The sequence below is a fragment of the Cololabis saira genome, chromosome 22 (genome assembly GCF_033807715.1).
Source record: "Cololabis saira isolate AMF1-May2022 chromosome 22, fColSai1.1, whole genome shotgun sequence".
Classification (NCBI taxonomy): domain Eukaryota; kingdom Metazoa; phylum Chordata; class Actinopteri; order Beloniformes; family Belonidae; genus Cololabis; species Cololabis saira.
In genome coordinates, this window is record NC_084608.1 from 8,315,556 (window position 1) to 8,338,563 (window position 23,008).

Below are 23,008 nucleotides of genomic sequence, written 5' to 3' on the forward strand. Positions count from 1 at the left end.
CCGTTCACCAACAATATTTACACTAATTCCCAGCTAACGTAAATGCACGCCCGGTGGCTGTATATCATCTCCAACCATCAGTAAAGCCACACAGTGTTTATCTGCCCTTCAGGCGTACAGACGACAGACCCTTGAACGCAGCGGCAACAGTTGAAATGCCCCCTTACTTCCACTGGCCGGTGAATAAATAAAACCCCGTTACGGTAATAATTCATCCCACGTATCTTGTTGGGTTATCTCTCACGTACAGTATAGCTGCGTGCCCCTGAAACGGCAACGCGTGTGAAGGTGCCCTTCAAGACGCCTGCATAAAAGGCAAATTCTGTACATTGACGGAGGACCACCAGAACTAAACCTGTTATACTTTCAATTTGATCCCTTGTAGCATGAAGTTGACCCCTTTATACGGGCCACGTATTGAATTGTAGTCGCGGGAGGAGTTTGTGCGGAGCAGACTTATCATTCACGGCTGCTTTTAAGGGGGTCTCTGCTTTTAAACACACAGATAATGGGAGTGGGGAAGGCACATTATTAAGAAGCGCTCGCGGAGAAGAAGGGTGGTGCCATCAGTCAAAAAAGACATTAGAGATTTAGATCAATCCTGTTATATAGGAAAGTGCATGCACAATGTGGCTGATCTCCATATTCATATGTGTAACTCTGTGCCGTGTCATTAATAATCCCCACGATGGTCCATAAACTCAATGGTGGAGCAATAGAAATTCAATATGAGTGAGAGGATGGTGTAGGGCCTTAAAATATGTGGGGGTTTTGATTAGGGTACATGGATGGGGAAGTGGATAAGGAGAAGATATAAAAGCCGCCACACAGCTGCATCCCCACAGGAGAGCTTTCGGAGAGCAAGATGAATATGGATTCCCATTAGGAAGCGAATAGTTCATATCCAGGTGATTTGTTACACGGTATCAGCAGCTCAAATCTCGCCTGCCTTTCCGACGGTGCCGCCACTCCTTCGGTGGAGTCATTTGCCGAGCGAGATTCCTCCAGACACCCCGGATTAAAATGCAGCTGAATGAAGTGGCAGGTGGCAATCAGTCCCCCACCCCCCACCCCAGCTCTCTTTACCTCCTCCTCCTCCTGCCAGCTTTTACTTTATTGAAGTTAAGGAAGGGGGGAAAAAAAGAGAAAAGAAAACGGCTCAGAGAAGATGTCGGTGCAGGAAGATTTCGGCAACATCGGTCACAAGCGGATGCTAATGACGTCTGATGAAAGGATGGAAGATGAGCCTGTATGATCAAAATGCACACAAGTGCCCGAAGCAAGCATCAACAATGAGGCTCTGTACCAAGACTATAAATAACAACCAGACAATGTCTGAGCGATCTGTAACACATGCTCAGTGGAGGGACCAGACTCAGGTTTCAGGTAACGATGCTCACCTGGAGGAAGCGGCACAGGGTGTATTTTTGGTTGGAAGTGAAAGATTTGTTCTCCGAGCACGAGAGGCACTGACCCGTTTTCTGAAAATAGAGTCATTAAATACCACGCAAGTGCTGAATTTGCCAGGTGGGGTTTATCAAGCTTTTTTCCCCTCTTTAACTTCACCAAAGATGCTATCTGCCAGGCCCTCTTCCCCTCCGCAGCCTCAGCTCATCGCCTGAATGGCGAGCCAAGGTTGCCGTGTTCGCACAAGAGGGAGATGCTTAGAGGTCAAAAGTTTATCGAAGAAAAAAAAAGCATTCAGCCAGGCGTCCACGGCGGACAATGGGCTGAAGATGGAGATTGTGAACGGACGCCGCCGCTGACCTCGGTCCCTCCGCCGCGCTCGCTGCACCATTCACTTCCATATCACTTCCTACCACTTCTGTTTCCACGCCGAATCAATAGGGCCTCTACAGAACGGCTAACTTGAAATTAACTGGGAAAGTAATGACTAAAAATATCAATAGGTGTTGATAATGTGGCCGCAAATGTCTCTATTGCCACGCATGTAATGAAAAGCCATTATCATTTTACTGCTGAAGTCCCTAAGCTATTGTAATTGCAATATTAAAGCCTTTTACTGTTGTAATATTTTTACTGATAGAGCGTCTCTATTTCCTTTGAGAGGACAAATTGTGTGATTTCCCCAGTGCACCCTGTATGTGAGGGTAAGTACCTGTTTAAAACATGTTTCAAGAGAAGGTATTTGAAGGGGAGCCAAGTTTTCTTTTTTCATTTTTGGCTGCAGCTCTGTAACAAGTCCCGACCGAGCCTCCCGGTGCAATTCATCTTGTCAATCTGCGTGGTGTTTCCTACCTGCCGTGTTTTGTTTGCAGACGATAAGGCGGGAGATCCTCCACGTTTGTCAAGTATGTGCAGAGAGAACCGCTCGCTTGTGTGTGTGTGTGTGTGTGTGTGTGTGTGTGTGTGTGTGTGTGTGTGTGTGTGTGTGTATATACAGTGGGCTGTGATGATGAATTCCTGCCAGACACCTCAAATATGCAGGTGTTTGTGCGTATTTGCCCGCAAACGACCCACCCTTTCCATCAGCACGTCTCTTGGAATGGAACCTCCAAGCAAAACAGCACGGGCTGAACGTAAACACGAGCCCAGCGGAGTGACGAGCGCGCGGCCGGGTTATGTAAGCCAGCACTTTTCAGCAGCAGGTAGTGTTTAGCGGTTGACACAACACACTCCATGTAGGTGCTTGAGAGAGATGTACAACGCCGGCCAACTGTCAAAACACCTAACATGTTGCAACACGGGGCATTTGCGCGTTGATGTATCCACATGGGCTTTCCATAGGATAATGTTGCACAACACGCTGACAGCAGGCCCGGGTCTACGAGGCTGCATAAGCATTGCACCCTCAGTTTATGTGTTTGCATGCTCAGTTGAAAAGACGAAAAGAAAACTGACAAATACGTGCACGTTAAGCCTGATTTATGGTTCCGCGTTAAATCGACGGCATAGGGTACGCGGTGACGGGCACCGTAAGTTCGCGTCCCCGCGAATCCTACGCCGTAGGCTCTGCGTTGGTGCAACGCGGAACCGTAAATCAGCCAGTGTCCGTCACTCATCTGCTTCCAGCAGTTTCCTGCACCAGCAAGACGCTGTTCTCTGCTGCTCCGTTAACAAAGTAACGATGGATATCCGGAAGTGGTTCAAGCACAACGACGCAAGCAAGTTTAAAGGACCGTCTCAGAAAATTTGAATATTGTGATAAAGTCCTTTATTTTCTGTAATGCAATTAAAAAATCTAAAATGTCATACATTCTGGATTCAATACAAATCAACTGAAATATTGCAAGCCTTTTATTATTTTAATATTGCTGATTATGGTTTGCAGTTTAAGATTAAGATTCCCAGAATATTTTACAGAATCTTTTTTGAGATAGGATATTTGATTTTTCTTAAACTGTAAGCCATGATCAGCAATATTAAAATAATAAAAGGCTTGCAATATTTCAGTTGATTTGTAATGAATCCAGAATGTATGACATTTTTGCATTACAGAAAATAAAAGACTTTATCACAATTTTCTAATTTTCTGAGACAGTCCTGTATATTTATGGTTATATTTATTTTTGTTGCTATGTTTTATTTTCTGTTGCCAGATTGTCTGATGGGTGAGGTAGCCCAGACTAAATGTAGCATTTTCCTTGTTTTGCAGCAATATTGCTGCAAAAATGCACTTGAAAGACACTTGAAATATTATTGTTTGACTGGTATCATTCCACTTGAAATGACTGTCATGTTAAGTGATGGTTTTGAGCTGTATAGATAAAATTAGTTTGACTTTCTATGTTTTATTTTCAGGGTAAGAAACATCTGTTGCTAGATTGTCTGACGAGTGAGGTAGCCCAGACTAAATGTAGCATTTTCTTTGTTCTGCAGCAATTTTGCTGTAATAAAGCATTTGAAATACACTTTAAATATTCTTTTTTTGCAAGTATCATTCCGCTTGAAATGACTGTCATGTTAAGTGATGGTTTTGAGCTGTATAGATAAAATTAGTTTGACTTTCTATGTTTTATTTTCAGGGTAAGAAACATCTGTTGCTAGATTGTCTGACGAGTGAGGTAGCCCAGACTAAATGTAGCATTTTCTTTGTTCTGCAGCAATTTTGCTGTAATAAAGCATTTGAAATACACTTTAAATATTCTTTTTTTGCAAGTATCATTCCGCTTGAAATTATGGGAAAATGCATACTTTAGTGTTGAATAACGTGCCAGGCATGTGCCCCCCCTCTGATCTGCGATGCAGCCCTATTCATCATTTTCTAGAACCGGCCCTGGCTGACAGGATAGCAGAAGCAGCTTTGACAGAACGGCTCTTCGGTTTTACTACACGTACGATCGCCGCGGCCACGTGCGGTTCACCTTTAAAAGCGGCAGGCCGACCAGTTTCTCCACTGCAGGTGGAGCTCATAGTAATGGCCGGGAGGCTTTTTCAGTTGTTGCTCTGCCAATTAAGGCTGCTCATCAGAGACTGGTGGTGGAAATGTTGTGTGTCTAATTAGCAGCCAGAGGCCATGTCGGAGTCTCGTTGCTCCGCCTATGGCAGAAGCTTTCATACGAGCAAGTAATCGCAAGTCCAGTCTGCTAATCCTCTCAAGAATGTCTCATTGCTTCACAAACAACACTGCAGGGTTGCGGCTTTATGGAATATGACTTATTGTCTTTTTGCTGATGTTGGTCTGATTGTTCAGAATTATGTGCAGGTTTTTTTTTATTAGTTAAAGGACCGATGGAAAAGCTTGCCTTCATATCCGCTTATACTAGGGCTGTTCGATTAATCGATTTTAAATTGTAATCGCGATTATGTAATTAGAACGATGTTAAAACGTGAAACTCTTACTGTATGTTTGCAAGTGCTGATTTGCTGATTTTTTTTTCAGAGATAAAACTTTAAATTTTATTATATTTTTTAAAACTTTTTTTCAACTTATTTTACAGAGTTTTACACTTTATTCATTCATTTTGGGGCAAATGTTCAATAAAAAAACAGCATATTTGAAATCATTTCTTTGCCTTTTGTCAATTCACAAAATAATCGTAATCGTAATCGAAAATCGGATTTTGAGAGAAAAAAATCGAGATTTTATTTTTGGGCAAAATCGAACAGCCCTAGCTTATACCCATGCAGACATTTGTTATGAAGTGCGTATGCGTGTGTGTGTGTCAGCTCATATTACACAATCTACATGTCTCTTAACCTTGTGACCTCAGATTGCACTCACACTGCCCACATCCTGTAAGTTCAGTCATGAGGACAGAGCTCTTTCTCTCTAAACACGCTCCTCATTACTTCCAGCGGAATACGGCAGATTGCTACAAGACCACCGGTCATTGATTGATTAGGAATCAATCACACCCCGCCCCCAAACTGCTCCTGAATCACCTCAAAAGACCCGGCAGCGCGTTGGCCTGATTCTGAGGGGTTGGAAAGGCTGCTGGCTCAGATCAAAACCATGTCCTCTCGTTTTACTGTCCACTTGTACAGGGAGAATCCTGCGACACCCTCTCTGCTTACAGGAGCAGGCTTAAACCTCTCTCTTTTGATCGGTCCTACGGTTAGTGCTGGCTCGGTGACCCTGAGTCAGCCTTTTAGTGATGCTGCTTTAGGAAAGTACTGCTGGGGGGCCTGGGATGATGCGGTGGGCATCTTCCTCCCGCTCTCCTCGCTTCACTCTCCATGTATGCCATTATTCATGTCATTAACCTATTTTCCTCGGTCCTTTCTCTCTCTCTCTCTCTTTTGTGTCCATGTATCCATGGACTTACTGTTTGTTTTTGTGTTTGTTGTTGTTTCGGTCCTGTCCTGTCCTGTCACCCCCCCCCCCCCTCTCCATCCGGTCGAGACAGACGTTTGTCCTCCCTGGGTCCGGCTCTGCTTGAGCCTCTTCCTGTTTATGGGCCGTTCATCATCTGCACTGCTGTCTCGTGTACATTCAGGATGGGAATTGAAGACTTGGGGATTCTGTTTGTTTCCTTAGTAGCTGCTTTTATTAACTGCTATGATTGAAAGCTATAGAATTGAACTGGACTGAATGGAAATTAAACGGATTGTTAGTTAACTTTAACCTTTAGAATTAATTTGGGAATATTAGTACATTTAATTGGATTAGTGTATGTGTTTTACAGTTTTAATCTGTGTTAAAAAGATTCACTAACTCTGTAAATTGTCCCAACATTGTCCCAACATCCCAACGACTCCTGCACTTGCCTTTAGTCCTCTTTCATGCATACTGACTGTTTCAATTACTTGATTAATTGTTTTATCTTTTGTATTGTGCTTTTAATGTCTTTTTGTGTATTTATATAACTTTGTTCTTTTTCATCTTAGCCCCCCCCTCCCCTTACCCCCTTAGGCTGCACTTGAAAATAAGAAATTTGTTCCTAATTTGCTTGCCTGGTTAAATAAAGGAAATAAATAAATAAATAATAACATAACGTTTGTCGATTGTCAGATTGAATTGTGAGGATTTCAAGTCTTTTTTGACTGGAAGCAAATAAATCGACCTCCATGAGCTTATTTCCACATTTGTAGCATCATTACTGGCATCGTTAAGCTTTTGTCAAAGACCTGGGACATAACCTTTTTCTGGAAAAGCTGCTAGTTCATCACCTAGCCATACTGCCCATAACTGCTACATGCTAATGGTCCCTAATGAAGGGACTGCCAAATATACCCTCTTACGTTACATTATTTGGGGCCGAAAACACGTCAGTCAGCGAGGAAGTCAAATTTGCGGGTCTCTGTGCCGTTACAGATTCCAAATCAGAATGAAACTATAGAGGTTACCTGTGTGTATTTCTACCCAACGCCACTTCCTGCTGCATCGATGCACCTCAGATGTCGATACTGGAAGTATGCAATACTGCAACACTCACTGTGCCTCTTAAAACAGAACAGTCCTGTTGGATGAAAAGTGAAATATCCTGTTCAATAAATCACATATATGTTGGTACTTCTATCCAGGTTCTTCATTTACACGTATTTATATATCAGTTTATTTATTCCAGGGAAAATAAATCCTTTTTTTTGTTGCCATTCTTCCATTTAATATTACACATAAAGTTAAAAACTGCAATCAAATAGATATGAATGAATAGCTAGATGTAGTTATATTTCAAACAGGTATATTGAAAGAGAACCTTTCCTTTTATCTCCACGCTCACATTTACATCTGATAACTTGATTTCCCCCCAATTGCAATAAATGTTTTATGACAGCCGTACATGCTCCAGCGATGGAGCCCGGATTATAAATAGGACCAAAAGCGTGCATCTCTTTGCTCTTCGCCCTTTTCCTCGTCCTGCCCCAGACAGCAGGTCCCATCAAACATTGTCATCTCAGTTCACAGCAGTGACAGGGTGCCATTTGGCCATTAGATGATGAACCAATCCCACGGCACCAGCTGGCACTCAAACACACTTCACATTTCCCTCCAAAGTGAGCCTCCTGTTTTGCGTTTGTTCTCCCCTGAGCGGAGGGGATGGAGGTGGCAGCAATCGAAAGGCAGGAGGGCTTAGAAGCGGGAAAGGGGGGGGGGGGGCTAACAGGCAAACACTAAAGGTTACCATCCCCATTTCACATCAAATATCAAGGACACCAGTAATTACTGCACACAGCTGAGAGGTTCCGACACAGGCGTTGGGTATCTCTTCAATCTGACCTTGTGATAGCCTGAAGTGAAACGCTAGGAGCTCAAACTGGAAGGGCGGACTACACAAGCAGGAAAATAAAACTTGAAGATGACACTCACTAATTGCATTGCTCTCAGACGGCAGTGCCGCCTAATTGCATTCCGGGATGTGTCCAGTTTTACCCATCTCTCTTCTCTCCCTAGATTTGATCCCGCCGCCCCTGTGCAAACGCCCGCCTCACCTTTTTCTCAATGTCAGGCGGCGTAATGCATGTCAAAAGACCGGGCCTCTCTCGGCCGGTTTAAATTCACTTCTAAAGGTTATTGGTGTGAGGACAAGGAGGCGCACAAAGAAGCGAGAGGAAAAACAGGAGGAAAACTAGCAGGAAACACGAGAGAAGAAGAGCTCCCATTAGCATCCCTCTGTTACTCAGTGTTGCGAGTGGCTGCGTTTGCAGAATGAAGGGTGTGAGGGTGTGAGAGTGTGAATTTCAGCTTGTCGGCTTTGTGGGTGGGCACGGGGCTCGCCTGCACGTCCCAGGCTGAGCCAATACAGTCAACCGAGAGAATTTGATCTCTGTTTTGGAAGGCCGGGCGCATTGTTAAATTCCCGGATTAGGTGGCTGTAAAGGGAGGGAACGTGGACTGTGCTGGTCAGCAGGCTCGGCCGGGATCAGCGCGATTATTGAGGCTGCTCTGAGTGGCTGTGACCGGCAGATAGTGTGAGATGACATGACGTCCAGCCATGTCACTCCCCACTGACCCACATATCACACCTACGTACAGAAAGTCCCAAATAACTGTGCTAAAATCTGCCATGGCTGTTAATTAATTCTCACAATAGGTCAGCCAGCTGCAGGCTATTGTCAGACATGCTTTGACTGCATGGCTGACAATAGCTGACAGCAAAGAGCCGTATTCCAGAAACGGCCTCATGAAAGCAAAGCCACATAGAGATGGTGCGGTCTCCATGAAATAAATGTTTCTGGAACATGTTCACATCAGGAACAACTGGGTACTCGGAGTACCTGCAGCAAAACTAAGAATAGCCATGATGCAAATATGTGAGCGTCGCATGCATGAGAGGTGCGCGCGTGCTGGGGTGGAAGCAAGAAGTAGGACGTCTCCAGCCGAGGACGATCAATTAGGAACTCACTCAGGTGCCCCATGAGCTGTCATGGCTTATTTGGGTTGTTGTTGCTGCTGCTGTTGTTTATTGAGCCGAGCCATTAGGGTTTGATGGGGAAGAGGTGATTTCTGAGCTCCCCACCCCCCCTTGTTTTTCCCTCCAGGGAAGCCAGCCATGTCTCCAGTCATTACAGGCAGTGTGTTTGAGGTGAGCGGGGTGCACTGTGTTTACGCTCACATCTTCAGTCATTTGAGAGCCACCCGCTCCCCACGTGCCGGCTCAGTCTGGCTCTGTGTGCTTCAGAGTGGAGGCACCGACTCGTGTCATGGCTCTCTGGGGCATTGCCCCAGCCCTGTTTGTCTGTTTACCTGTCTGCATTAGTCTGCCAGCCAGTCTGTCTGTCTGTCTTCCCCGTGTCACCTTGCTGCTGCAGCGCGGCGGGCCCGGCCGTGTCCCCTCCCGCCGGGAGCCGGGCTTCAGACTGACACCGGTCTGCTGATCCCTTCTAACATGCTTTATTACCATCAAAATGTCGAGCTGAGTAACAGCTGAATCCTGGCTCGCCGCTTGTTACAGGCGGCAGCACAGGTATCACCATGGTGACATTAATATGGGCCTCATTTATTGTTAAAGAACTGCGTGTTGTGCTTCAGAAAATCCTGAATATTAATTTTAACAGACAGACATATAATTATGCATCATTATCTGGTATGTCACTTTTTCTTTTTTACTTTCTTGCATCTTTATTGTCTGTTGTTGCATGTTGTTTTTGGTTAATATTTCAAAGTAGTAGGAAGTGACACCCTGGAAATCCTAACAGGACTGAACTGGCATGACGTTGAACACATTTTCAAGCGAGGCACAAGTGTAAATATTTAACATTTGTTTAGTGTCAATTAGGCCGGTAACAATGTAAGTGTCTAATTAAAGTGTGAGGCTTTTAGCTGGCTAACAATGACATTTCCACTGGGGCTCATGTTTTAATTCTTTTGCACGTGGAAGTCAACGTTGCTTTCTGAGCTATGAAGTCGGACGTGACAAACGGACGCTCCTGGACTTCCAACGCAAACAAACTCACAGGTTCAATAATGAAGACGGCAAGAACGTTGACTTATGTCATTTAATAACCCATACACAAAAAGCAACTTCCTGTTGCCTAAAGGCAGGTTGGTACATGTAGTTATGCTTAAAAATACTGGATGACAACCAGAGGTGTCAAGTAACAGAGTACAAATACTTTGTTACCTTACTTAAGTAGAAATTTTGGTTATCTATACTTCACTGGAGTAATTATTTTCAGACGACTTTTTACTTTTACTCCTTACATTTTCACGCAATTATCTGTACTTTTTACTCCTTACATTTTAAAAACAGCCTCGTTACTCTATTTCATTTCGGCCTTTAATAAAAACTATCCAGTTAAATTGCTCCATCCGGATAGAGTGAATTTGGTTGTGGTTGTTTCAGATGTTCTTGTCCAGTTTTGTTCTTACATCCGTTCCCTCAGATTCCTGCAACTAAACTTGGATGTACATTCCAATAAAGGTTAGGATAAATGATAACATGTCTCTGAAGTTTGACTTTTTGCACCATTACAATACTTATAGGCAACTATTCATCATATCTTCTGCTCTCTGAAACACATGTTAATGCTCAATAGTACACATATATGGTTCTTTAATATATTTGCATTATACTAAGATGCATTCATTTTCAATGGCTTTTGTCCTTAATGGCTTTTTCCCCCTTACATTACTTTTACTTTTATACTTTTATACTTTTACTTGAGTAAAAAACTTGAGTTGATACTTCAACTTCTACAGGAGTATTTTTAAACTCTAGTATCTATACTTCCACCTGAGTAATGAATGTGAATACTTTTGACACCTCTGATGACAACCACAAGAAAAGCTCACCTGGACGCTCTTATTTTCCATCTTTAAGTGAAAGCTGAGGTTCAGTGGGGAGATTGGGTGAGAAGGATGAGGATGCTTCATGACGAAACATCCATCTTGGTTTCCTCTACTTTTGAATACGACGGCACGAGTCCTGGGTTTTAATTTCGAAGTGCAAAAAAGAGCCCATAATGAGAACATATCCCCCTCCTACCGGTCGGTAGTCCCTTATCGTGATGATGAACTGTAGTCTCGAACTCAGAGATTTGAATTCAACTCACATAAATGACCTCAGCATATTTCTCAAAAAGAAAGAAAATAGTGTATTTTATTCATTTATGCACTGAACAGGTGCTTATATCTAAAATGCTTTACGAGTGAGGGGCTACAGTGGGGGCAGCGTGGGGTTCAGCAGGGTTCCCAGGGATGCTCCGACTCGTGGGATGGGTTACTGGTTAGGTGTAAGATTAAAGAGTGCCATTTACAGTGACAGTGCTAGAAACATTAGCAAAATGATCTGTCTCCTCTACCATTAAGGAAGATTTTATACTTGCTGGTTTGGACAGAAACAAGTCGGTCCTCACTCTGCATCAGCATCTGTTTGACAAGTAATTAGGGCCATTAGTATGTACAGTTTGCGCTCTGTATATTTGTTTATGTCAGCCCTGGTCCCCGGAGCCCGCTGCGGTGTGATGGTATAATCACCACTCTGCCTGCTTCCCGGAAACCGCTGCTCGGAACAACAAGTTTCATTGGAAAGCAGTCATGAGATATGAATGAGTCACTCTCAGCTGGGCAAAGGTATCTGCTGAGGGGAAGGAAGGAGGGAGAGAGAGAGAGAGAGGGGAGATTTTCTTTCTCTTTTTTTGAAGGTTTGATGATTATCATCTGATTGCTGCAGAGACCGAGCGATGACGGCGGTACGAGCTGGAACACATGTTGTTTTATGGGAAACCTGAACGGTCATTTATCGAATCCACCAGATCCAACACAGGCGAATGTACCGCTGCAATTTTACGTCTCTCTTTTTTTCTTCTCCTTTTTACCTTTCAGAGCAATTAGTTATGTTATTGTTAGCTCAAATGGGAAGGGGAACCCACACCGTTCCGGTGGGTCACCTTTGCTCAAAGTGTTCACTCAAGTGTTCACCCTGGGATAATATGCTTTATGAAAGCTTGGGAAAATGGACCTAAAAACAGGCTGGCGTGGCGATGATTATACCGAAGACAAATTCACAAAGGAACCCCAACAAAAGCAATGGCATAAAAGGTTATGAAGGGAAACAAGGGGTTTCGGGATAGGATTTCCTTTTGATAGGAAAAGAAAACACATGAAGTTGCGGGACAGAGGGAGGCCGGCCGAGGGGAGGGGCTGCTGAAAGGAAATGCCGATGACACACAGATCAAATAAATGACATAGTTGTTCAAAGTTCACCACCGTTCACCAGTAAGTGAGGTCATAGTGGGTAGGATTTGTTACTTTGGCAACAAGAGGCAGTTAGCCTGCCTGCTATCTGTGTCCTAATGTACAGACAAGCGCTGAGTCAACAAAGCCGGTGTTTGGAGTCAACCTTTAAAAGTCACGACCTTAGCAAAAGGTGCAGTGGAGCTGATGTGTTTCCTATACAGCACAGACACCTAAAGTTCACACTCTGCCTTAGCTGTTGCTGATCAGCCTCACTGACAAAAAGCACAATGATGATAAAGTAGCAGGTCACAATAAAGATTTTTCAAAGCTCATTCTTTATGGTGCCATAAAAATTAGCTTCTCGGTACTTATCCTTGCATGTGGATTCATCCGGGCAGGCAGAATTATAACTCCGCTACTAGGAATGGGCGATATTTTACCGTTCACGATAAACCGTCAAAAAAATTCCCCACGGTAAGAATTTGTATCTCACGGTAAAAACGATAAATTGAGGAAAGAAAGAAAGAAAGAAAGAAAGAAAGAAAGAAAGAAAGAAAGAAAGAAAGAAAGAAAGAAAGAAAGAAAGAAAGAAAGAAAGAAAGAAAGAAAGAAAGAAAGAAAGAAAGAAAGAAAGAAAGAAATGAGCCTGAAAGAAAGAAAGAAAGAAAGAAAGAAAGAAAGAAAGAAAGAAAGAAAGAAATGAGCCTGAAAGAAAGAAAGAAAGAAAGAAGAGAAAGAAAGAAATGAGCAAGAAAGAAAGAAAGAAAGAAAGAAATGAGCAAGAAAGAAAGAAAGAAAGAAAGAAGAGAAAAAGAAATGATCAAGAAAGAAAGAAATGAGCCTGAAAGAAAGAAAGAAAGAAAGAAATGAGCAAGAAAGAAAGAAAGAAAGAAAGAAGAGAAAGAAAGAAATGAGCAAGAAAGAAAGAAAGAAAGAAAGAAATGAGCAAGAAAGAAAGAAAGAAAGAAAGAAAGAAAGAAAGAAAGAAGAGAAAGAAAGAAATGAGCAAGAAAGAAAGAAAGAAATTAGCCTGAAAGAAAGAAAGAAAGAAAGAAAGAAATGAGCCTGAAAGAAAGAAAGAAAGAAAGAAAGAAAGAAAGAAAGAAAGAAATGAGCAAGAAAGAAAGAAAGAAAGAAAGAAAGAAAGAAAGAAAGAAGAGAAAGAAAGAAATGAGCAAGAAAGAAAGAAAGAAATGAGCCTGAAAGAAAGAAAGAAAGAAAGAAATGAGCCTGAAAGAAAGAAAGAAAGAAAGAAAGAAAGAAAGAAAGAAAGAAAGAAAGAAAGAAAGAAAGAAAGAAAGAAAGAAAGAAATGAGCCTGAAAGAAAGAAAGAAAGAAAGAAAGAAAGAAAGAAATGAGCCTGAAAGAAAGAAAGAAAGAAAGAAAGAAAGAAAGAAAGAAAGAAAGAAAGAAAGAAAGAAAGAAAGAAAGAAATGAGCCTGAAAGAAAGAAAGAAAGAAAGAAAGAAAGAAAGAAAGAAAGAAAGAAAGAAAGAAAGAAAGAAAGAAAGAAAGAAAGAAAGAAAGAAATGAGCCTGAAAGAAAGAAAGAAGAAAGAAAGGAGAAAGAAAGAAATGAGCAAGAAAGAAAGAAAGAAATGAGCAAGAAAGAAAGAAAGAAAGAAAGAAGAGAAAGAAAGAAATGAGCAAGAAAGAAAGAAAGAAAGAAATGAGCAAGAAAGAAAGAAAGAAAGAAAGAAGAGAAAAAGAAATGATCAAGAAAGAAAGAAAGAAATGAGCCTGAAAGAAAGAAAGAAATGAGCCAGAAAGAAAGAAAGAAATGAGCCAGAAAGAAAGAAAGAAAGAAAGAAAGAGAGAAAGAAAGAAATGAGCCTGAAAGAAAGAAAGAAAGAAAGAAAGAAATGAGCCTGAAAGAAAGAAAGAAAGAAAGAAGAGAAAGAAAGAAAGAAATGAGCAAGAAAGAAAGAAAGAAATTAGCCTGAAAGAAAGAAAGAAAGAAAGAAAGAAAGAAAGAAATGAGCCTGAAAGAAAGAAAGAAAGAAAGAAATGAGCAAGAAAGAAAGAAAGAAAGAAAGAAGAGAAAGAAAGAAATGAGCAAGAAAGAAAGAAAGAAAGAAGAGAAAAAGAAATGAGCCAGAAAGAAAGAAAGAAAGAAATGAGCCTGAAAGAAAGAAAGAAAGAAAGAAAGAAAGAAAGAAAGAAAGAAAGAAAGAAAGAAAGAAAGAAAGAAAGAAAGAAAGAAAGAAAGAAAGAAAGAAAGAAAGAAAGAAAGAAAGAAAGAAAGAAATGAGCCTGAAAGAAAGAAAGAAAGAAAGAAAGAAAGAAAGAAAGAAAGAAAGAAAGAAAGAAATGAGCCTGAAAGAAAGAAAGAAAGAAAGAAGAGAAAGAAAGAAATGAGCAAGAAAGAAAGAAAGAAAGAAAGAAATGAGCAAGAAAGAAAGAAAGAAAGAAAGAAGAGAAAAAGAAATGATCAAGAAAGAAAGAAATGAGCCTGAAAGAAAGAAAGAAAGAAAGAAATGAGCAAGAAAGAAAGAAAGAAAGAAAGAAGAGAAAGAAAGAAATGAGCAAGAAAGAAAGAAAGAAAGAAAGAAATGAGCAAGAAAGAAAGAAAGAAAGAAAGAAAGAAAGAAAGAAGAGAAAGAAAGAAATGAGCAAGAAAGAAAGAAAGAAATTAGCCTGAAAGAAAGAAAGAAAGAAAGAAAGAAATGAGCCTGAAAGAAAGAAAGAAAGAAAGAAAGAAAGAAAGAAAGAAATGAGCAAGAAAGAAAGAAAGAAAGAAAGAAAGAAAGAAAGAAAGAAAGAAGAGAAAGAAAGAAATGAGCAAGAAAGAAAGAAAGAAATGAGCCTGAAAGAAAGAAAGAAAGAAAGAAATGAGCCTGAAAGAAAGAAAGAAAGAAAGAAAGAAAGAAAGAAAGAAAGAAAGAAAGAAAGAAAGAAAGAAAGAAAGAAAGAAAGAAAGAAAGAAAGAAAGAAAGAAAGAAAGAAAGAAAGAAAGAAAGAAAGAAATGAGCCTGAAAGAAAGAAAGAAAGAAAGAAAGAAAGAAAGAAAGAAAGAAAGAAATGAGCCTGAAAGAAAGAAAGAAAGAAAGAAAGAAAGAAAGAAAGAAAGAAATGAGCCTGAAAGAAAGAAAGAAAGAAAGAAAGAAAGAAAGAAAGAAAGAAAGAAAGAAAGAAAGAAAGAAAGAAAGAAAGAAAGAAAGAAAGAAAGAAAGAAAGAAAGAAAGAAAGAAATGAGCCTGAAAGAAAGAAAGAAGAAAGAAAGGAGAAAGAAAGAAATGAGCAAGAAAGAAAGAAAGAAATGAGCAAGAAAGAAAGAAAGAAAGAAAGAAGAGAAAGAAAGAAATGAGCAAGAAAGAAAGAAAGAAAGAAATGAGCAAGAAAGAAAGAAAGAAAGAAAGAAGAGAAAAAGAAATGATCAAGAAAGAAAGAAAGAAATGAGCCTGAAAGAAAGAAAGAAATGAGCCAGAAAGAAAGAAAGAAATGAGCCAGAAAGAAAGAAAGAAAGAAAGAAAGAGAGAAAGAAAGAAATGAGCCTGAAAGAAAGAAAGAAAGAAAGAAAGAAATGAGCCTGAAAGAAAGAAAGAAAGAAAGAAGAGAAAGAAAGAAAGAAATGAGCAAGAAAGAAAGAAAGAAATTAGCCTGAAAGAAAGAAAGAAAGAAAGAAAGAAAGAAATGAGCCTGAAAGAAAGAAAGAAAGAAAGAAATGAGCAAGAAAGAAAGAAAGAAAGAAAGAAGAGAAAGAAAGAAATGAGCAAGAAAGAAAGAAAGAAAGAAGAGAAAAAGAAATGAGCCAGAAAGAAAGAAAGAAAGAAAGAAAGAAATGAGCCTGAAAGAAAGAAAGAAAGAAAGAAAGAAAGAAAGAAAGAAAGAAGAGAAAGAAAGAAATGAGCAAGAAAGAAAGAAAGAAATTAGCCTGAAAGAAAGAAAGAAAGAGAGAAAGAAAGAAATGAGCCTGAAAGAAAGAAAGAAAGAAAGAAAGAAAGAAATGAGCCTGAAAGAAAGAAAGAAAGAAAGAAAGAAAGAAAGAAAGAAAGAAATGAGCCTGAAAGAAAGAAAGAAAGAAAGAAAGAAAGAAAGAAAGAAAGAAAGAAAGAAAGAAAGAAAGAAAGAAAGAAAGAAAGAAAGAAAGAAAGAAAGAAAGAAAGAAAGAAAGAAAGAAAGAAAGAAAGAAATGAGCCTGAAAGAAAGAAAGAAAGAAAGAAAGAAAGAAATGAGCCTGAAAGAAAGAAAGAAAGAAAGAAAGAAAGAAAGAAAGAAAGAAAGAAAGAAAGAAAGAAAGAAAGAAAGAAAGAAAGAAAGAAAGAAAGAAAGAAAGAAAGAAAGAAAGAAAGAAAGAAAGATTCCCCTTTTTGAATTGGTATTTTTTTATTGTCATTTTTATCGTTATCAGGATAAATGCCAGAAATTAACGTGATACATTTTTTAGTCCATACCGCCCAGCCCTATCCACTACTAAAAGTTTCTATTAAAACTATTTAACAACTAACAGTTTCCAACTTTGCCAAGTGGGCTCTGTGAGAAAAACAAAAGTATTTTCCTTTTTCTCGCATCTCCTTTTGTGTTTATTTTCACTTCTGCCGTCACCGGCGGCAGCTGCAGAGCCGGAGACTTTCACATGAAACTAATCTGTGACCCAAATCTGCGGCAAACGAGCGATAGATCGGAGATCGGGTGAGCGGGATAAGCAAGTCACATTATTCCCAGATGTGTGAGGGACAAAGACCCCCCGAGCAGAGGAACGCCCCCCGGGTCAGCGGCCCCCAGACGTGAACTCACAGCGGTGAGACAGGTGACTGCGGTTACACTAGAAAACACAGATTTGGTATCAGATTGAGGGGGTGGGGATACGTGGCACAAACCTCTGGTTATAAATACCAACATGACACCATCCATAATATCTGAAAACACCACAGCCCAGACTGCAGAGTTCAGTCAGAGAAAAAGTGCCCCAAACATACAGTTGTTAACCATTAAAAACTTTGTTTTAGCAAATAGTCAGTGCTCGAGTTGTAAAAAAAAATAAGGGGGGATGATGGATTTTATCATATGGGGACAGATAATTTGTGCTGATTACAAATAATATAATATATTACAAATAATAGCACTGACCAAAACACCTGCAGAAATACTGCAGGAATGACATAGCAGCAGTTAAATGCAGCCTTCTGTAAGCTTTAAATATCCACTGGGCTTACATCAAATACATCAAAACACAACATTAAAAAACTGTTTTCTGAACTTATCAATATGACTCTGTCTTTCACAGGATAAGTAAAATGGATCACTGCAAAAACTCAAAATAAGAATATTTGTCCTATTTCTAGTTAAAATGTCTCATTTTAGTAAAACAATCTCATTACACTTAAAACAAGACTCATCACTGGAAAAAACAACAATTTTCACCTGTTTCAAGTAGATTTTCACTTGAAATAAGTAGAAAAATCTGCCAGTGCAACAAGATTTTTTTGCTTGTAATAAGAAGATAAATCTTGTCCCACTGGCAGATTTTTCTACTTATTTCAAGTGAAAATTTACTTGAAACAGGTGAAAATTGTCAAATAAGTTATTTTTCTGGTGTTATTTTTCTGGTGATGACTCTAAATGTTGAAATAGCAGTAAAACCACATTCATTGATGAAATGACATAAGGGATGGAAAGGGGGGAGTTTTACAGGGGGGATGATTTTGACCGTTTTTATTTCAGGGGGGATGCCATCCCCCCTCATCCCCCCTCAACTCGAGTACTGCAAATAGTGACTGTGTGGCTGGAAGAAAAAAACAAACTGAGTCACACTTTGTAAATCCAAGACAGCGTTTTATTGTAGGTTTTAAAAAAATAGAGCGCTTTCTATTCAGGACTTTCTCCAGATCTCTGCTCCAGGGGTGGGCTGCCTCGTGTGAAACAACACCATCTCTGTTAACATAGGAATTATCCCATTTTCTGCAATAACCCTTTACGGATCAACACGGCGACTAGTTGCTATATATATATATGTTATCTTTTAGTCTTAACTGACCACGAGGCACACTGGTCAGGCAGATGGGCAACTTCCTGCCTTTGTTAATACATATTGTACTGGATGATACCGAGAAAGACAACAATCACTTCCTTGTGACAGGGATTACAAATAGATTACCGCTGTTTTTTTTTTTGCATCAGCAGATATGAAACTGTGAGTCAGAGTCACTTTTATGCACGCACAAGGAATTCATACCGCTCCAAAAACTGTGTGATAGGTGATACTGTAAAAGAGTCTGAGAATACCACACTGAGCTCAAGTGTGTTCACGGTCATGGTAACCTGATCATCGCCCCCTTCACTCCCTCCCTGCTGCCTCTCTCCCACACCCGAAAGTGTGCGATGAATACATCCCAGTTCCCTAATCAGTGCCACCCCCCGAAGCAGCCAGAGAGTGCCGGTTCCCACAGAGGTTGGCAGCAAATAATAAAATGCTTAACATTCCTCTCCCCTCTATAATGGTAGTAGCCTTTAGTGCCGAACTGGCATCACTAGGGGGAAAAACAATTTGCAGCCCCTGAATGCACCACCCTGTGTGAAACAATGACCATTGAACTGTCCCACAGATTTTCCAGCACTTTTTAAGATCTACTTCTGAAATCTCTCCCTGCAAGACCGCCGTGTTCAAACAAAGCGCCACTTGAATTTTTTTGGCCGGCCCGATGTGTATTAGTGGAAGTGAATAAAGCTCGGTTTGTGGGGGGTGCGTGCGTGTGTGTGTGTGTGTGTGGCTTGTTTTCCAACAAATGTAGCTGGAGACTGTTTGTTTGACTTGAACGGGGAGACTCCCGAGGGCCACGAGAGCGTCTCTGTGATTCACAGAAACTCCAGCTATTTACTTGAGTGATAACCTCAAGGCTATATGACAATGTCTGCATGGTCACTGATAATTGTCTGTTGTCAAAATACAACCCCAACACACATGGTTGCATGCTCACATACAGTCACAGTACATTGGCCGACGGCGCTTCTTTGAAAACCCCCGTTGGTGTGACAACAACAACTAGAAAAAAGATTTTCGCTGTCCCTGATTGGCTGAGATTGTTATCACTGCTCGACTTTTGAAAAAACATGGATGTGATACTACGACTATATTTATCAACTATGTGTTATGATTTGGTAGGATGATTGGTGTCCCGTGCTATAAATGGGTACATGTTGCCTAATTTCTATAATTGAATTATTTAGAAGCAAAACAGTCAAAGAAGGATGCCTGTGATGTATTTTGACCAGTTAAAGCCTTATCTTCGCCTTGTTTCATGCGTCCGTGCGGTGTGAGCTACAGCGAGCCAGCGATGACCGTGGGTTGGTGAGGACACGTCACACCTCCACTCTCTATCATTCCAGAGGAGCTACTCAGCTCACTGTTGCCTACCTGGACCGCTAGCGCCTGATAAGTGTGACACAAAGCCACCTGACTCCAACTGACATGACTCAAGTTTGCAGACAACACAACCGTAAAAAGCCGGATCTCCAAAACCAACAAGTCAGCCTGCAGAGGAGAGGTTTGGAGAGCTAGAGTCAGAAAAACAACTTAGCCCTGAACTCCTGATACTCAGGAGACAGAAAGCTGCCGCCGTATCAGCATCAGTGGTGAGATGGTAGGGGTTATCTAGAGCTTCTGACTCCTTTCAGCCAGGATCTACCATGATTAACACCACAACACCACAGCCCAGAGTAACAAAAGCCCTCCAGAGACTCTGCTTCCTGTGGACCCTAAAGAAAGCACAGCTTCCACAACAGCTGCTGGTCCGTTTTGACATCTGCACCATAGAATCGGTCATTACATACTGCATTTCAACATGCCATCCTGGAGGCAGCATATCATACAGATGGCCCAGCGATTCCCTGGCATTCAACACTGGAAGAGATCCATCACTCCCGGTGCTGTTGTAGGACCAAATACAGCGCTATAGACGCGGCACATCCTGGACATGGACTCCTCTACACATCCAAAACCCTATGTCCTCGTATAACCAGACTAAAAACACTTTTCACCCCACATCTACCCCACTACTGAACACATAATACTCACTTCCACAAGTCTGAGGGGAAAACAGGCTGCTCAGTCATGGTCCTTCTCTTCATTTTCTTGTTATTTTCCCTCTTTTTATCTATTGTTGAACTAAACATTTTCTAGCTCTTCTATTGTATGTTAATACATTATTCTGCATCTTATCACTCAAAAAACTCACAACATATTCTTGCAAGTGTGTGTGTTTTTGTGCATACTGTATTAACAGTGAGTTTATATTCACACCTTTATGCATATTTATTCTGTTGTTCAGTTTGGCTTATTCCGAGGCATCTGCTGTTTTTTCTCCAAAAGATACTGTATCTCATCGTACTTGTATTGTGAAAATGATAACATTCTGCACAGTATCTTGTATCATTTTCTTTAAATATATTTATTATGTGTCCAACTTTCGACCAAACACTCAACACTACAGGGTCCAAAAAATAAATGTAAAAAGTTGAACTGATGCTGGATAGAAAATTACTGCAGGTGATATTTAGAACTGGAGCTGCAAACCTTCCCCTGCTACGTGGAAATGAGTTTCCAGGTCATAGTCCGGGTTCACAGCCGTTCTGGTCTAGAGACTTACAGTGGTCCATTCCTCTGGCTGCTCTGCATACAGGCAGCTAAACTCACACAACTGACACTTTCTTACAGTGAAAAACAAGTTCTTAAACGATAACTTTGCTTTCCCCGAGGGCGACTGCTAGCAGTGCATGTACAGGCAGGACGGAGCAGCGCGGCGTAGCAGCAGCGGCACGTCAGGCTGATCAGAGGCAGATCCTGTGCACTCTGCTAAGAGTAATCTAGTCGCTTGCTCTGCTGCTGCCTGTATCCTCTTTCTGATCTTTTGCATTGCAGGTAGGAGTGAATCACCATGGTAACAATGAATTGCATCTCAGTGACTTTGAAGGTTTCACATGTTTTTCCTTCCATTTCATAAATGCATATTTATAATACTTTTTATGCCGTTATTATCTTCCAAAGACGGCTTAAAAAGGACAACAAAAATACCAATTTAAAACTATTTTATAAGGTTAAATGAATCTATTCGACAAATAACTTGAGGCTGTTTCATTTATTTAAATTGTCATAAGAAAAATATAAAATGTCTGTTTATAAGACTAATCTTTACTCTTTGTCAGATGCATCAGAATACTTATCCAACTGAATACACTTGAAACATCCGACTCAAACCTAGAGATCTCAGGGTCAGAGCAGTGCAGATGAAGTCACGTAACCATCGAACATTTCTGGAAACCATGAAATTTGTTACAAAATGTGTGTGCCCAAGTAAAGCCGGCTTATAGAGGCAGAAGTATTGTATTTAACTAGATTGTAACACTTCAATGAAATGTATATATATATATAAAATCAATGTTTAACCCTGTTCTTTCTATAAACCCAATTTTATACCATTAAAAAAATGCAATATTGTTCCGACCCTTCAAGGAGTTTTTAATTATGTTGGAATTATTCATGCAACTAAGTCACTGAGCAAACGTCAGCGAATCTCAAAGGTCAGCCGTAATTACTATGTTGAAATAAACACTATTAATGCTATTATGGAATTAATAAACAAACACAAGATGAGTTTGAAACTCCTAAACGTTGGGGATGAGCTGACACGACTGCCCACCTCAAACAAGGAGAATCTCTTTTACTGTCTTTGAGTGCAAGTGTGATCAGGGCAGAAGCTCCATCATACTGAAGGTGGACAATATTGATTTTTACCTCAGTATATCAGCAAACTGATATATTGGCCTGTTCTGAATGCGAGTGCACAAACCAATTCACAACCCTCCATCACCAAACATCACAAGAGCGTCCTGACTGATTGCCGTGTCCCCTGCATGTTCGCTCAGCTAAAACACACACAAACACGCACTCTCGGGGGCCCACTCTTCATCCTCAAGGTCGAGAGCCGCTGGGAGGTGGAGGCTCCTCGCTGACAGGCTGATGGGGCTGACACTGTGCGACCCATTGTGCACACATGTTGATCTGTCCCCAGACGTGGCGTGACAGCCGCATGTAAGGCCCACGTTGCACCGGACCGTCAATGCATTTCAATGAGAGGACCCCGGCCTCATGATCGGGGTCGAGGGGGAGGTTTAGGGAGAAGTGGAGCAAGTGAGCCAAACACATCTGCAGGCCCGACGAGTCCCCGCCAGGTGCAGTATGTAATTCAAAACCAGACTAATGATTATCTCCCCTCCCCACAACCGCTGACTCAATTCAGATTTATGATTCGAATGAACATCGATTTTCCAGAAAACCCCCCCCCAAACACTTCTCTTTCCTTCCATTCCTCCTTTAACAAAAGAGTGAATGATGCATGTGTATTGATTTCCAATCAATTATTTTTATTCTCATTTTATTTAAGCTTGGACAAATTTTCAGTGGCCCCGGCGGAGAGCAATGCATCTTTATCAGTGGCCCTGTAGCTCATTACTAACCGGCCCTCTGATGGTAAGCAGGCAAATGATGAGTTCATTTCAGTCAGCCATGTCTGCTTAAACCTTGTTGCACTATAAATCTGCGCCTACATCCTTCCTTTGATATCGACAGCCAAGTAACCTTGCTGCACCTCGCTCTTTTTTGTCTACAATTATCCTCGTTGGAAAGTTTGCACTTTCTAATTAGAGTAGCTTGAAGTGTAGCTCAAAGAACCCATAGAGGTTGTGAAAATAGACGTGCAATGCTTAAGTCTATCTCAGAGTTGCTCAGATTGCCTTTAAAAGGTTGTTTGTTCTTCTTCTGATTCTGTCAATTAACAAGTCACCTCATATCTACTCCGTGCATACATGTAGTCCTGGAACACGGAACCCAATCGCTCTCCCACAGCACATTTTAAAAACACAAAACTGCCTCTCCAGGTTACCCAGAAAAATCTCTTAGAACAACTCACTGATTGGTTTGACAGTGATGCATTGAAATGGGTCATCCTGTAATTGCTCTTTCCTCTGGCTACTGGCTGGGCTGGGATTAC